The sequence below is a fragment of the Bombus affinis genome, chromosome 14, assembly GCF_024516045.1.
Source record: "Bombus affinis isolate iyBomAffi1 chromosome 14, iyBomAffi1.2, whole genome shotgun sequence".
Taxonomy (NCBI): Eukaryota; Metazoa; Arthropoda; class Insecta; order Hymenoptera; family Apidae; genus Bombus; species Bombus affinis.
In genome coordinates, this window is record NC_066357.1 from 6994344 (window position 1) to 7009768 (window position 15425).

The window sequence follows — 15425 nt, forward strand, 5'->3', positions numbered from 1 at the left end:
TTACAAATAGTGACTATTCGTACAGTTGAAATGTATGTAAATTATTAAGTGTATCCATATATATATAGAATAAATAGACGTTCGAAATAATAAATTTATAAAAGTAAATTAAATGTACAGATGGTACTCCTCGAATACGATATAATGTCAAGAAGACATGTCAAAGAAACTTTGATAAATTTTGTTTAGCGCGAAAATATAGAACTAGAAATATAGATTTCGTTAAAAATTTAATATTATCTATGCCCGACAGATAACAGATAGAAAGGCGCAATTCTGAACTATAATACAAACGTTAATCTAATAATATTGTACGAATATTCCTGTTAAATTATTTTACTTATCTAACTTATTCAAACTATTCCTCTAAAATGCAGAAAGATATTGAGAAAATTTTGAATAATCCTAATTCGATGGCCGGGGATTGTACAGGACGCATAGCTCAATTATGTTCAGATGTAATCGGTTTAAGGAGGCAGATATTAAATTTACATGGAGCAAACACCGAGCGAGCAATGGATTTGGTTGATCTAAAATCCGAACATCGGGGTTATTATCAAAGTCATGGTACCCTGATTTCTGATGAACACGCACGATAAACTACTTAATTGATATCTTTCATCTGACGTAACCACATCGACCTTGTGCTATGATAATCGACTTCTCTTTAGTATCTTCTGGGAACGCGAAACGTGACGGCTGTTTCACACGGGTTGTCCGTCATTTTAATCGATTTTCCACGCGACACAACCGTGGAAAAACTTAACGATCGTAGCAGAGATCCTTTTTAACAAGTCTTTAACACTTTCGTGCTGAAGCATCGCAGTATAGACTTCACACGTTGAACGTTACCATACGTATGATAAGCAAATAATAATTCTCGTAAAATCCATTTCTACCGTTTTGTCTGATGCTCTTTTTTCCAACAGAGGCCTCTCTCTTCAATTACCAATATCAATCTCCTATAAATCATCGAAGCAAAAAACGCGACAAATCTCATAAGTGAACGAATATCGTAGTTACATATTTTTTAAATCATTCGTCCTAAACTCCTCGTTCGTTTTATTACATCGTCAGAGAGTTAAACCTTTCTCAGCTTTATCATATACAGTATTCGATTCTCAGTCCACGAATATAATGTAATTCGAAAATGTAGGGGTTATACGAGATTCTCCACAATTTCCATAAATCTTCGAAATACCTAAACGGCGGTTTAAGAAAGAGGCAAGCACTTCATAAGTATCCATTCAGGAAGACCCCCTCCCCTCCCGCTTAGAACAACCTACTAGACGGTCTTCCAACAATAAGTTTACCGAGGCGCTTGTAAATCACCCTCGGCGTGCAGGGTGGCCGAACAAAAAAAATCGAGTCTACCTAATTTCCCCGCCTGGGTATCGACGTAAGTACGCGCGGCCTTGTAGTGGTGTAACCAACAGACAGAAAACGAGGTGTATCCGGCTCGATAAAAACCCGGGCGAACGTTCCCTCGTGCCCTAATACGATTTCGTTCTGGCCATTATATCCTCCTCCACCTCTTCGTTCCTTTGGGTTCCTTATCGCGTCAGGCCACGACAAGCTCTCTTTTTTCGGGGACAACACGAGAACGGGGTCGTTCCCGTGATCGTCGCCGTCGCCACGAAATTCTCGTGGAGTTCGTCGATGTAACCCTTTCGTTTGGTCGTCGTCGACGCGTCGTCGTGGCGATCGAAATCGTAATCCTCCTCGTGTTTCGAGCATACGGGAAAGCGATCTCGTAAGAGGGAGACGATCGACCGTGATTTACACTCCGGATCTTGTTTCACGAAACTGCGCTTCTACCGCGCGATCGTGTGGGAAAGTGAGACGTACGTTTTGACGGTCATCGGAAGATTGAGTTTTTAATCAGGTTTTTCTTGTATGTAAAAAGATATGGAGTATAATATATAGAGGAGGTCTGAACTCCTGTCGTCGTTTAATATATTCACTCTTCGGTGCTATAGATATGGCTACTATCTGGCTGTATTTTTTAAAATAATCATACTTTGCCTATCACATTTTGTTTCTTTTCTTGGGTCTCTTCTCGACGCGACAGATCGGAAGTACAAACTTAATGGTTGCGTATATCAACGGTATTATTTCAACATTATTATTTTATACTATGCAGAGGTCTCACGACCCGAACTCTTATCGCCGTTTCGCACATTCGTTGCTGCTAAAATATCGTCGCTCTTCCACTATTTGTTTATTATCTTTTCCAATAATACGACTTTGTGTAACACGCTATTCGCTGTTTCGTTCTTTTTCTTAAATTTCTACAACTCACAAATTTAATAGCTACATATTTCAACGATATTATTTACAATTATAGTCGTACGAGTAGAATAATTGAATCGACCAAATGTATACGTCAGTGAACAGTGAAAGTATTGCGAGGGAATAGGTATAGCTTTATCACGAAAGGATAAACGTCTTCAGAAATATATTTTCGAGAAACTGTCCCATAAATTGATTTCCTTTTTATTTTGAAGAAAAGAAAGAACGCGTTTCAAGAAGGACACGTTTGAATTCTTTCTTCTTCGCGTACGCATTCCGACGATAATTTGATTAATTTTCAAAATCTTTGAATAAAACTCTCGCCGAATATCCCTTCTTACCGCATACATTCACGCAAATCGATAAAAAAATACGAATGTCATAAAATTCACAAAACTGTATACGACATTTAAAAGAATTAATTTCGATGGGATAGTTTTTCTAGAAAACCAGTTTCACTGGTATCAATTGGTCGGAACAGATACGACGGGTGAATCGACTCGCCAAATGAATGGCCGTACAACTGTGTCCTTACAAACAAGAAGCTTCTTTTCCTCTGTACGTTCTAAAATGTACATGGTCGACGAACGAGAAGGATAGTAACCGTGGTTCTTCCAACATCTTGTCACCGATACGTCAACGCGAGCTGACTAGCGCCACGCGTAATACATCACTCTGAAAAAAAAGAGAAAAGAAATAAAATTCGACGAGCTCACCTCTCTAAGCCTATACGTTACAGCTTCGTTGTTCCGCCATTGATCCTCGTATCTTAGCCGGGGCCCGAGAACGAGTCGAATAACGACGACCATTAATTTTCTCGACGTTATATAGCGGACATCCTCGTACGACCGGCTAGCTTTACAAATGGCGAGTGCTCGCGGACACTGTCTCAAAATTTTCGACTTTCTTGACTCTCGCGACCTCCGCAACAATTAGCAGGGTCAATGGAACGCTTCGTGACGAGACCGATCCGATCGTGCGTTCCTCTACGCACGTACAACGTATGCAACCATGATCGAGCGATGTCCGAATCTTTCTATGACGACGATTCACACGATGTTCATATGAAAATTATATACAAAGCTATTTATATAAACGGATATTTGTGTAGTTTTATATCCTTATGAACGTAATTAAAGAAATGGAATCCAAGTGGAAATTTATCTTGTAATATTATTAATCGTACGATATAATATAATTTTAGCTTAAATATTTTATACATTTTTGCATATTAGGGGCGTTTTGTAAATTTGTTGGAATCTTAAATTTCCCAAGGATACATAAACATTCGTAGTCTACAAATTACAGAACAGAAATACGAGCCGTTCGGAGATCACATTGATCAACTCCATAAATCGAGACATGGAGGAAAGTAGTAACATTAAAAAGTCCATTTTTCAAATCCATCTTAGGAATTACTATTACTTACAGTGACGAAAGCAAGTTTAAAAGGTATCAATTTATTTTAATTTTATTGTAATTTTAGAAAGCGGAACTCCATGTTATACGAGCAATGACGTAACGTGTATCCCGAAATAGACGATTGTCACCTGCACGGTGAAAAATACCTAGCACCAAGTTATTAATACTCATATGCAAGTTCCAATTTTAAACTTTCTTTTGACCACAACTGCGTGTCGTGCTTTTACAATGAATAAATTTATAGAAGCAAGTCATATATATATTTATTGTATATGTGTGTTCGTCGAGGACTGAAAATTAATGATCGCGCGCACGCGTAATGAAATTGAAGAATTGAGAAAAAGCGGAGTCGATCAGTTTCTGAGAGACACGTACGATAAGTATAATTTTATTTCAACGCGTGTCTGTGCGATACGCAATGTCTATTCTCGGCAAAAAGCGAACGCGCTTTATTCGAGCTGGAATCATAAAACCGGGATCCGTAAAAGGGAAACGTGGATTCGAGCCGTCAGCACGGAAAAGTATAATTACGATACGGGCGGGGATCGTCGATTAAGCGATCCAACCTCAAGACATCGATACGACTTAGTTAATAGCCGGTTCGTATCTAATTTCACACTGTTCGCGCATACGGAGCGCGTGCTTGGATAGATCGTCCACGTGCATGGGGTCGCGTAACGGTCCGAAACACGTAATCTCGACACGAATTTTCGACTTTCTTGCCTTCCTTTCGTCCCGTATGGAAACGCTGCCTCTCTTTACGACCAAGTAGAATCATTCTCTCGTGGTCGCGCTCCGACCATCGACAGAGATCGAGTGGAGAAGAAACGAGCCGAAGGAAAAGAAAGAAGAAAAAGAGAGGAAGATAGACCAAGATGCGTCCAACGAGGAGAAGAGACCGATCTTAAGCAGCGTACTCGCGTCTAATGGTCGACCGTGTACGTATGTCTCGTCATGTACGCGCGTCCAACGGAGACAGATCGAGGAGTAAGATGAAGAAAGAGAGGCGAACGGGAGAGCTCGACCGAGGCAAAGAGTCCTAAAAGGAAGAGGGAGAGAGAGAGAGGGAAAGAGAAAGAACCTACTAAATGTTGGTCCAAGCGCGTGGGATGCTGGTTGCAGTTAGGCTCGTGCCTACTCCCTCTCTTACCAATCCTCTTTCTTCCTTGCTCCTTGCCTTTTCTTCTCCCTCTTGTCCCTCCCGCGAGCTCTGACTTTGAATACCGGTCGGGTCTGTCGTGCGGCTGTGTTGCGGTCGTCGAGTTAACCACGGTACTCACACGCGTCCTCCCTTTTACACGCACGTTTCCTCATACGCGTTTATACTCGCACACATCCGTTCACGTATTCCTGATATAGGAACAGTACTCATAGGTACGATTTAACGGACCAACACATTGGTAGACGAGCACGCGCGTACCAGTACCACGACAGGCCCGAGGAGAGACTTCTTTTCCTATGCGTGAGCGCGTATGGTATGCCGTATGTAGATAGATTCGGATGGTGCGTGGACCAGTCCCGGCGTGCGCGAGCTGTACGGGCGGACAATGCTGGAGAGAGGTTCGTGCCACACCTCTTTTCTTCCTTCTTTTCCATCTTGGACCCTCGCCGCGCCCTTGCAGTAGATCTCTCCCTCGCTGCGTTGTCTCTTCCTTTTCCTCTTCCTTCTCCTTCTTCTTCTTCCTACTTGTTCTTTACTTTATTTATTCCTTTCTTCTTCTTGCTTCGTCTTGCTTCCTCCTCCTCCTCCTCCTCCTCCTCCTCTTCTTCTTCTTCTTCTTCTGTTTCTTTTCGTTTCTCGTCTTTCTCGTTTCCCCTCAACCTTCTTTTCCTCCTTTACATCCCTTCTGCTTCGACGAGGTATCGGCACCAAGCCTCCTCGCTCGTATTTCGTCGCGTCTTTATGCGCCTCCGTTGGATTTACTCGCGTATTCCCCTCGCGTCCTCTCGCCAAGCAACTCGTCGTGGAGTTTCGTCGGTCTCGTGATAAGCCGACGCCGAGGATCCTGAATCTTGGACAGATCGCCGCACGTAAATATGGGAGATCGACGGCCGTGGATAAGTCGATCGAAATTGGAGACCAGCCCCGGCACTTTTTCGGCCACGATAACGCGCCGCGATGGGACCAACACCTAACACGCGTTCCTCCCGATAAGTAATGACAAAGTACTAATTGGAGTCGCAAGATCCGCTCGCCTTCTCGAGATTAACCGCCTCTCCCCCGTCCCTTCGACAGTGCCAACCTCACCCTTTTCTCGCGATATTTATTGCAAGCTGTACATCATAATTTCAAACGATACCACCGAAGTGGACATTAAAATGATCTTCTAGAATAAAAGTAGACAATTTATGTAGTTTCCAATTAATCCGATTAAACAAACAACACGTTGAAATCAATCAAAACGAAATTACTCTTTGAAACGTGCTATAGATTCGTAGTCGATCAATATTTTCCACTTTCAGCTACGAAATCTATACCTTCTTTTATCTTCCGGTGAACTTTGTCTCGTCTCATCTCTCGTCCGCGATTTTCTCTAATAACCAACTACAATAGCTTGCTAGGATAATAGCATAATAGTACAGTTGCTATAAAAAGCATTTACCATTGTACGTGTTACAGCATCGAGATATTAATCGATTACGTCTAAGCGTATTAAATTCCATATCATTTAGCGGAGCTATCGTACAACTTCCACGATTTTATTTGACGCTATGAAAATGTGACGTGCAAAAAGCGCTTCGTTGGAACGTAATCTAGGAAATAATAAACACCAAGTATTAAAATATCCGCGTTTGTCTCAACCAACCCAGACTTCGTCGTCGGAGGATTAAAAAGAAACCCTCGAGTTTTCGATAAGAATGCATCGAAACGATCTTTGGCCACTGGAAACTAGCACGACGGAACGTGCACACGCGGCCAAACTCGTTAGACACAGGTCAAACCGGCGAGTCGAGAAACGATCGTCGCGCTGCCTATGCCGCGTCGTGTCCGGTCTGGTGCTTGTGTACGAATTGTCACGCCGAAGAACACGGGGACCGATTCACCAGATATCTCCTGTCTCCGTTCCTCAATGGGCGCGCTTAATAGCCGATATATTCTTTAATTAAGACGCTGGCAACCGTTTTAAGAACCGTTCCTCGGAAATGCAGCATCCATAAAACGTAATATGTTCATAAATCCATGCCGGAAATTCCAGATACCGAGCCGATGTTTCGATGTTACCAACGAATAACACGATTTTTCATATTTTTAAAAGGCAACACGATTTACTGTAGAGAAGTCAGACTCGGACGTTATTCGGCTAAAACATTTGATTATTTAAACGATACATTATTTCGTTTGATCGGATGTTATCTTAAAAATAGTTAAGCGTTAGTTTATTTAAGTAAGCAAGTGATTTTTCGTCGAGATATTTCGTTCGATAGACAAATAATTGGAAGAATTACTGTACTTCTTCGTTTTCTTTTTTTATCTGGCATTCCGCAATCGAATAAATATTCTCAGAAATGAAAACGACAGAGATTTTCTACAGAAACTGAACATTCCTTTTCAACGCTGTTGCGATGCTGGATCATTTTCAACCTGGCGACGTGTTTCCATCATTGAACAATTTTTTAAGTTCAATGAAAATATACACGAATCGAGAGAATCATCGTTAATATGAATACTATCTCGTTTCAATTCTACGTTATAGTTTCTCTGGAAGCGTGAAAAGTCTGGTCGGAACAGGAGATTGAGACATAAAAATTGTGAAGCTGGGTTTAACCACTTGTTGCATAGAGACTGTGTAACTATGTATTTACTCGATCTTCGTTCGAACAAGCGTTTATTTCCATTTCTTCCTTTTCCACTGGCGTAATAGTAAGTTTTACGTTAAAAAGCCTGTTTCTCGGACGTGGATAATGCTAATAACAGTATGGCGACGCCGGCGGTGGAGAGAAGCCGAGAACACGGTGACGGGTCGCGCGTGATGAAAAACCAATGGACGAAAGCTTCTTGTTCGCGCGGCTAAGTACTCCTTACAGCGGACAAATTAATAGCCGGCTGCTCGAACGCGGAAGTATCTTTTTTTTCGTTCGTTTTTCAGCCTGTTTCGCGATTCCTCCGCCGTACAGCCATTCTCTTCATTTTATTCGTCCGGCAGAGAGATCGACGATGAAAAAGCAACAGGGTTCGCGTAGCTCGTGCCACCGCGTACGCGCGTATGTTTCGCGCTGGAACGGGCCCGGCGAGCCTTTAATAATCAATTTATGAATGAACAACCGAGCGCCACGGTGAAAGTCTTCGGTCTGTGTGACCGACAGAGAGCCGCGATCGTTGCGAGAAAGATCAAGCAAGTCTCGAGCCAACCCAAGAGGCACGAGACGAATTAAAACGAATAGAGGCGATCTATTAGCATTTTGAAATCGCGCGAGTACCATACGGGGCAACATCTCCACGTCGTATATAATCGATCGGCCGTCCCGGCCAACGAAAATTAATTTCCAAATGGATATTCATCGATCGTTACGTCCCGTTTGATTAATCGACCAAACAGGAAGCTTCGTGAAACGAAATTCCAGTAGCCGAGACGTCGCCGCCGCGCCGTGTGTTTCGGCCTCGTACGCACGCGATACCCGGCGGTACACGGCCACGCAGAATTGCGTGCAACGCGCGTCTTAAAGCGTTCCTTCGCAGCCTCTAACAATATGCTAATCGGGTCAATTAAGATAAGGAATTATACGTCCTCCTGCCAAACGCAAATCAAACACAGATATGCTGCGACTATAAGCTAGCCTCTTCTTAATGATCACCGTGCCGGGTTTATTATTCCGTGGTCTCCGAGTGGACGAGAGAGAAAAAAGGGGAGGGAGGGGGGAAAGAAGCGGACAACCAGGGGAGCATAAGAGAGAGGAATCGAGAAACAGAACGGCAGGGAAGGATGGACGAAAGAGGAAAGAACGAGCGCGACCGGTGTGTGTCGCAAGTTTCTTCTCTCGCCGATAATAATCTACGAGGCGGATTATGGTAGTCCAACGATGGCAACCTTGAAGAGACTTATTGGTGAGACTGCGCCGGCGGACGTCGATGATTCGTCGTCGTCATGGTCTTCGTCGTCGTCGTCGTCGTCTTCGTCGTTGTCATTGTTGTCTTCGTCGTCGTTGCCATCGTCGCCGTCGTCGGACTCGTTGATGCGAAAGGGAAAAGGGACAGAGAAGGGTGGGAAGGGAAGAAGAATGACGAAAGAGAGACGGCGATACAGCAGGACGAGAATGGCGTCGGCGGTGTGCACGGGCATCCGAGTCTCGATGAAATTAAGACTGGCCGTCACGATTATTATATCAATTAATTACGCGGCCCCCTGGACCCCGTGTGATCGCGCCATCCGGTTCGGTAAGTCCGAAGCTAGAAAGACAAGGAGAGTGGCCAGACCGGGGATCGGCCGTACCGGGTGAGACTTTGCGTGCCGGCCGCTCCAGACGCGACGCCAGGAATCCCAGGAATTCGAATAACGAGTCGGCTACCGTGATACACCGTTCGGCCACCTTTCCGATCCTCATCGATCTTCGTCGGCCAGTTCCAGGATCGACCACGTGTTAATCACTGCTCCTCGTCTCCGACTGTTCCTCCACGCGCTTTTCTTTTTGCGTATCCAGCTCGTTTACCGGACCTGCTCTCTCGCAGTCTATCGTTATTGATTACTGACGCGGCCGTGACACTCTCGGTTTTCCAACAAACTCGAACAACAACCTCGTCAGAGTTTGCGATCCATTCGAACGAAGTTTGAAAATTTTCATCCGCGTACTATATGTACTGTGCAGAGGCAACAAGTAGATTGGCGAGACGGTAACAGGCAAAGCAAGTCATTTTTTTTTTTTAGGTACAGAATCTCGTGCCGAATTTACGATCTGGCTGCTTAAACATTTGGTAAATTTGAAATCGAAGGTATCAACTCGACGAGGCTCTGATGCTTGTTTCGAAAATAAAAATAGCCCTGGACAGACTTTCCGCTGCAATTTATTATACATCGATACGCATCCGCCTGGAGTTATTTCTCTTAGGAAGAGAGAATTAAATAATTTCAGTTTTACGATTAACACTCGACATTCTAATTCAAATGTAAACACGTGGAGCATTTATTCTAACAAAATTGTTTTTATGTCTGATCTTTTTTAACACGTAGATAGTGCTCTATTGGATTGTATCCAAGTGCGGATCACTATAAATATTAAGTCATCACATAAATAACGCGGTTGCTCAAAGGTTGGGTTTAAGCTCGTGGAAACAAAAAGGAACTCGTCACGATCGATAATATGCAAAATATGGAAAAATCCGTGAAATATCTAAAGTGCAACAAATCTCCACGTGGGTTCTACGCTTTTAATCGTCTTCATAAAAATATGAATTTACATAGACATCTGCGATCTAACCATAACTAACGCTTAAAAACGGAAGAAAAAGGCGCGTAAAGAAGGTGTCTATCCGGTCCGTAAGCGATCATACGACGCGGTATCGATATCCCCGTTCTTCCTCCGGGATTTATAATCCTTCGTCGTCCTGCGGAACCGACGTTGCGCCCGGAGGAACAGTACTCGCGTACGCATCCCTCCGAGCGAGAGACACGCATACTCGCGAGAGATACGTCGAGGAAGATAGGAGAGGCTCCGGGTGAAAGAGGGAAGAGAAGAGAGCGCGGCAAAAAGGGAGGCAGATAAAAACGAGCAGATAAAAAATAAACGGAAAGACGGAGGGGAGGGGAGAGGTAGAATGAAAGAGAGACAGAGATAGAGACGAAGAGAAAGAGAGAGAGAGAGAGGGTTATAGAAGAGAGAAGAGAGACAGCAAGGATCACGACACGGTGGTGCATCGGTGAAGGCAATGGTCCAGGTAGATAGAGGAAGAAACAACTAGCAAGAGGAAGAAGAAGAAGAAGGAGAAGGAGAAAGGAAAAAAAGGACGCACACGCGCTCCCGCGGATACACACGTGTCCTGGATCATGGATGCAAATATGGCATAGTATCCTGGGCCGTGCGTGGCTCGCGCCTGGATATACCTATCTAGACAGTAATACGGGTAGGTAAGTCAAGCGAGGTGGGTTGAGCCGCACCCTGTTCCTCAAGCATCCACCACGAGGTACCACCACGGCTACATATACGTACAAGCGGCTAGCCTCGCGTATCTGTATACGTTCGCAGTGGAATAAGACGATGCCGTGTGTATACACGGCTGTATACACACATGTACGTATACGGATCGTTCGCATACGATCGAACAGAGCCACGAGGATACTCGTTGCAACGCCTTGCACGGAAACGTAGAGAGGAGACGAAATACACGGACGTATACCTGGCGAACGTGTAACGCCGCTTGTCTGACGTGTATAAGTGTTACTCACACGAACGAACCACGAGGACCGAGATGCGAGGTGAACGCCCCCCACAATATCTCAAATCTGCGCTCGAGTGTGCGGCCTGTCTCGTGCGTGTGGTTACACGCACGCGTCACCTAACCGTGCCGCGAGTGTGTGTATTAGGCGAGCAGCATACGCGTCGTTGGGAAGAGAGACGAGAGAGAGAGAGAAGGAGAAAGTGTGTGTTACCTGAAGTCTGGCGAGGCCTCAGGTAAAAGCTCGTGTGTGCGTGCATATTCTCTCACTCACCGGCGTGTCTTATAGGTGGTAGAACGGGCCTGTCCAGTTTTCCCATGGGAACAATACCCCACGGGATATATAATAACAATGGTCACGGGCGTGGGAGACGGGTCGATCTTTATTTACCCGGTCGTTTTTCTTTTTCATATTTTTTCCCCCGCGCGTTCCCTCTCCTTGTTCAGCTCGCGGTGCGTCGTCGCGGGTGCACGCGAGCGCGATCCAAAGTCCAGCGACGGTTTGTCCACCGTTCCTCTCCGTTTCCACGGCGGATCCTCACCCTCGCGATTTGCACCGAAATTACGACTCCTCGTAGAGCCCCGTCGCTTTCCAGATTCCTTCGTTTCTTCTCCTTTCTTTCTTGCCTTCTTCTTCTTCCTCCTCCTCTCTCTCTGGCTGTCCCTAAACCGTTCCCTTCTTCGTCCCTTCCCCTTTTCTTTTTTCTGGCGATTCAGTCGTAAACGGTGATATTCGAGGCGCAGCACGGACCACGGTACACTTATTTACGGCCGCCTCGATCCGATGGATAAACCAGTCGATGTAAATTGGCCGGAGAAATTTAATCGACTGCCAATATAAATCCATCGCGCGACGATCTCCCGGACAACGACGCGACTAGTTTGCGCTTTTATCCCAACTTCGTCCAGGTGCCCCTTTGGCTCGGTATCCTCGTTGATATTCGTTCGATGGCCCCCGTATAATCGCGAGTACCGTGGATTACAGGCGATTGTGACGCAACTTTGACGACGGTCGTCGAGATAAGTATCGTTTAATGCAATTAAGCGCACCATTTTGCATAAATCCTTTCTTCTTAGAACTTCGTCGCTTTCCTTCGTGGCCTAAATACCACCTTATACCTCGTGTGATTTTTCTTCGTCGTTATTCCTTGGTTACACAAGAATTTTGAAAGATTTGCAAGCGAGGTGTGTTTCTTTAATTTGGCCGTCTCGTGGAGTTGTGCGTAGATTGTCGGAAGGCAACGCGTGACATAAATTCTTGGGATATCCCGCCTATAAGTTGGGACATCCTATGACCAGATACGATCGCGATTACGAGCCAGTCTTGCGGTTACTTAATATAACCGCATTGGATGCCCGTGAGCCAATCTCTGATCTATTGTTTATCTTCACAATCGTGGAACAGCACGCGTATCCTTAGCCAGCTCGATATCAAGTTAAATTTTATCTCCCGCCAAGGCCATTATTAATCCGCGACGTAGTCGATCGACTGTCTTTTCTCGAGTATTTTGATTCCATTCGATAGTCACGAAAGTTATGTAACGGAGCAATTCGTATTAATCCGTTAAAAAAGCGTCGACGAAACGTTTCGTTCTTTTCACATTGTGGGAGAAAATTCGAAAAATGTATATAATCAATATTCAGTTCGTCACCATTTGTTCTTTCGCCTGATCATTGAGATCCAAGCAACTTTGTTGCGCGTAAACGAAGTGAGTTATCGCTTTGTCGCGTTACAAATAACAGGAATATCACGGAACTTCGTTACACGAACCAGAGGTACAACAAGAATGTCTATAATCTGAAGAAGATTATCGCAGTTTATCGCAGTGATAAAAACCGTATGAAACAGACAGAGGAGGACATTCCTTTTTCACAATTGCAACGAAGACTCGACGGAACTTAATAATGCAAATTCGCTAAAGAGTAATCCGAAATGAAATATTGCGTCAAAGCAACTTCGGTCCTTACTGGGTGCAACAATTTTATGAGATTCCAAGAAATTTAAATATCTATAACATCGTCCGACACACTTGTTAATGCTTTAACTCATGAATATCAACATCTAGTGCGTTGTCAATTAATGCTGATTCGAAGAAATCGGAATATCATTCGAAATATGTTTCGTATCGCTGATTCTTATAATCGACTTCAGAAAACCTGTTAATAATCCACTCTGCGTAGCTGTAGAAATCTCGAGATGTAAGTTACTTTACTCACCTCCTGCGATACTGTTGCATTTACGCAACTTTGAACCATTATTTCAGTGCCTGGCCTTTAATGAACCAAACCGAAGGCATTAAAGCGTAAGATTAATCCAGAAAAATGTAATGGTACGCGTAAACACACAAGTATCGATTAAACGGAACAACTTGCAAATTCCTGCTTCCCTGCTGATCTTAGGTGGCCACGGTACTCCGGCATTATCGTCATTAAGCATCATCCAGCGGCACGGTTATTAAATTATATCATATCATTATTCAATATTACCATGATCTTCACGGTGAAGTCGATTTCGCACGGTCGTCCGAACGCCCCTAAAAGTCCCTTCGTGATCTTCTTTTTCCAGCTAGATGGTCCCGAACCGAGTCAAGAAAAAAGGTGAAAAAAGGAGATGAAGGGGCAGGAGATGGTTTTAACGCCGAATTCTCTTCTCGAAGGACGAACAATTCTCGTTCCTCGAGTACTTCGTGGTGGGTGGTGCGTACTACACCGGCCAGAGCGGTCGTTCTCTCGAGTGGTTCCGATGTACCGTTGGAATCGGTCGCAACCGCCAGCCTCTAAAGAATTTCCCGCTCTAGAGTCTCACGTTGAAAAATATTCATCTGCCCGTATAGTAGGTGGCAACGATATAGCGAGGTCGTGACATAAAGCGTTAACTAGAGTCACCAATTGATCTAGCTGGATCGTACGCATTCCGCATTCCGTATGCACGCGTAAGTACACTCCTGTTCATAAGAATCTTCATAAGAAAATAAGGACACTTACGATGGCACGAATACGGTTTGTTAGACTGTACATATTTACGTAAATTTGCATTTTTACGAATATTGTTAGAAAGAAGGAATTTAGGTAGATAATTGCTTCATCTAATCGATATTTATCGTATTTGGTTGGGCAAAATTTCTCAAAGTCTCGTATTTCATGCATCGCAAGCTTAGAGCAGCAGCTCGTAAGGGCTGATCGTTCGTGTCCACTTATCGTTTCTTCGTAACATAGCTGCATGTAGTTCTTACAAACTATGGTACGTAATTCTTACTCTTTAACGCGGTTTTTTCCAGTCTTTACGAAACAACGAATAAATGTTTCAAATGAAACGAAGAAAATAACGAGTAAGATGAAAAATAAGGAAGAAGGTCCAGTTCGATTTATTACCGCAAAGAATTAACGATATTTCTCTTTGTACGTGTTTATCTTCCCAACAAAAAAAGATGGACAGGAATTAACAAAAGATAGAAATTAATTCGCAAGAATCACAGGAACTAAACTGGAAACGGAAACGTCCTACGAAGGGAATCACGTTGAAACAGCATGAAGCAATAGAAAGGTAGCGCCGATTGCGGAGCTTAAAAATAGCAATGACGACTGATCCGTCCACGCGTGCACACCGATCGGTTCATATCGGTTTGGACTCGACTGTCGTAGGCTTTGCTAGAGGCAGGTCAAGGCGCCGCGGGAACACGCTCGTAAACCACCCCTCGCAAATCCTCGTCGCGCAACCCATTCGAGTGCTACCACGACACGTATTCTTGTTGGTTGTTGCGAGTATCGTGTACTTCGATTGAGCGATCACGTTCGATTCGTACAATCTCTCCTTTTTTTTCTCTGCGTCGCGCAAAGATTCGAGCACAGATAACGCGCAATTAACAAACATGGAAATTAAATCCAGTTCACTTGCTCGTGGATAGCCGTACGCGGCGGACAGTGTATAAGTGGCAGCCGATATTTTTCGATCCTTGTCTCGATCGCGAAGGCTATGTATTGAGATTATACGCGATCTTTCGCGGATAAGATGGACATCGTTTTATCGTGCTTTCTGTTTCTCGATATAAAGACATGTAGACGGAAGCGACACGGTGAGGTAAAATCAGTCGATGTGGTCTCCGTACGAAATAGATTTCTCCAGTTAGAATTTAATTGAATAAAAATATATCGATATAGACATGCTTGGACTCGTAGATTGCAGCTGTTTATACAAATCCATGTATTTCCAAGCACGATGAAAGAGGTGTAACCTATATAAGGATTTGCATATTATACTAACTTTTACTTATATATATATATATATATATACACATAAATATTCACAATGTAGTTATTAGTCACGATATTATAAATTTCTATATAC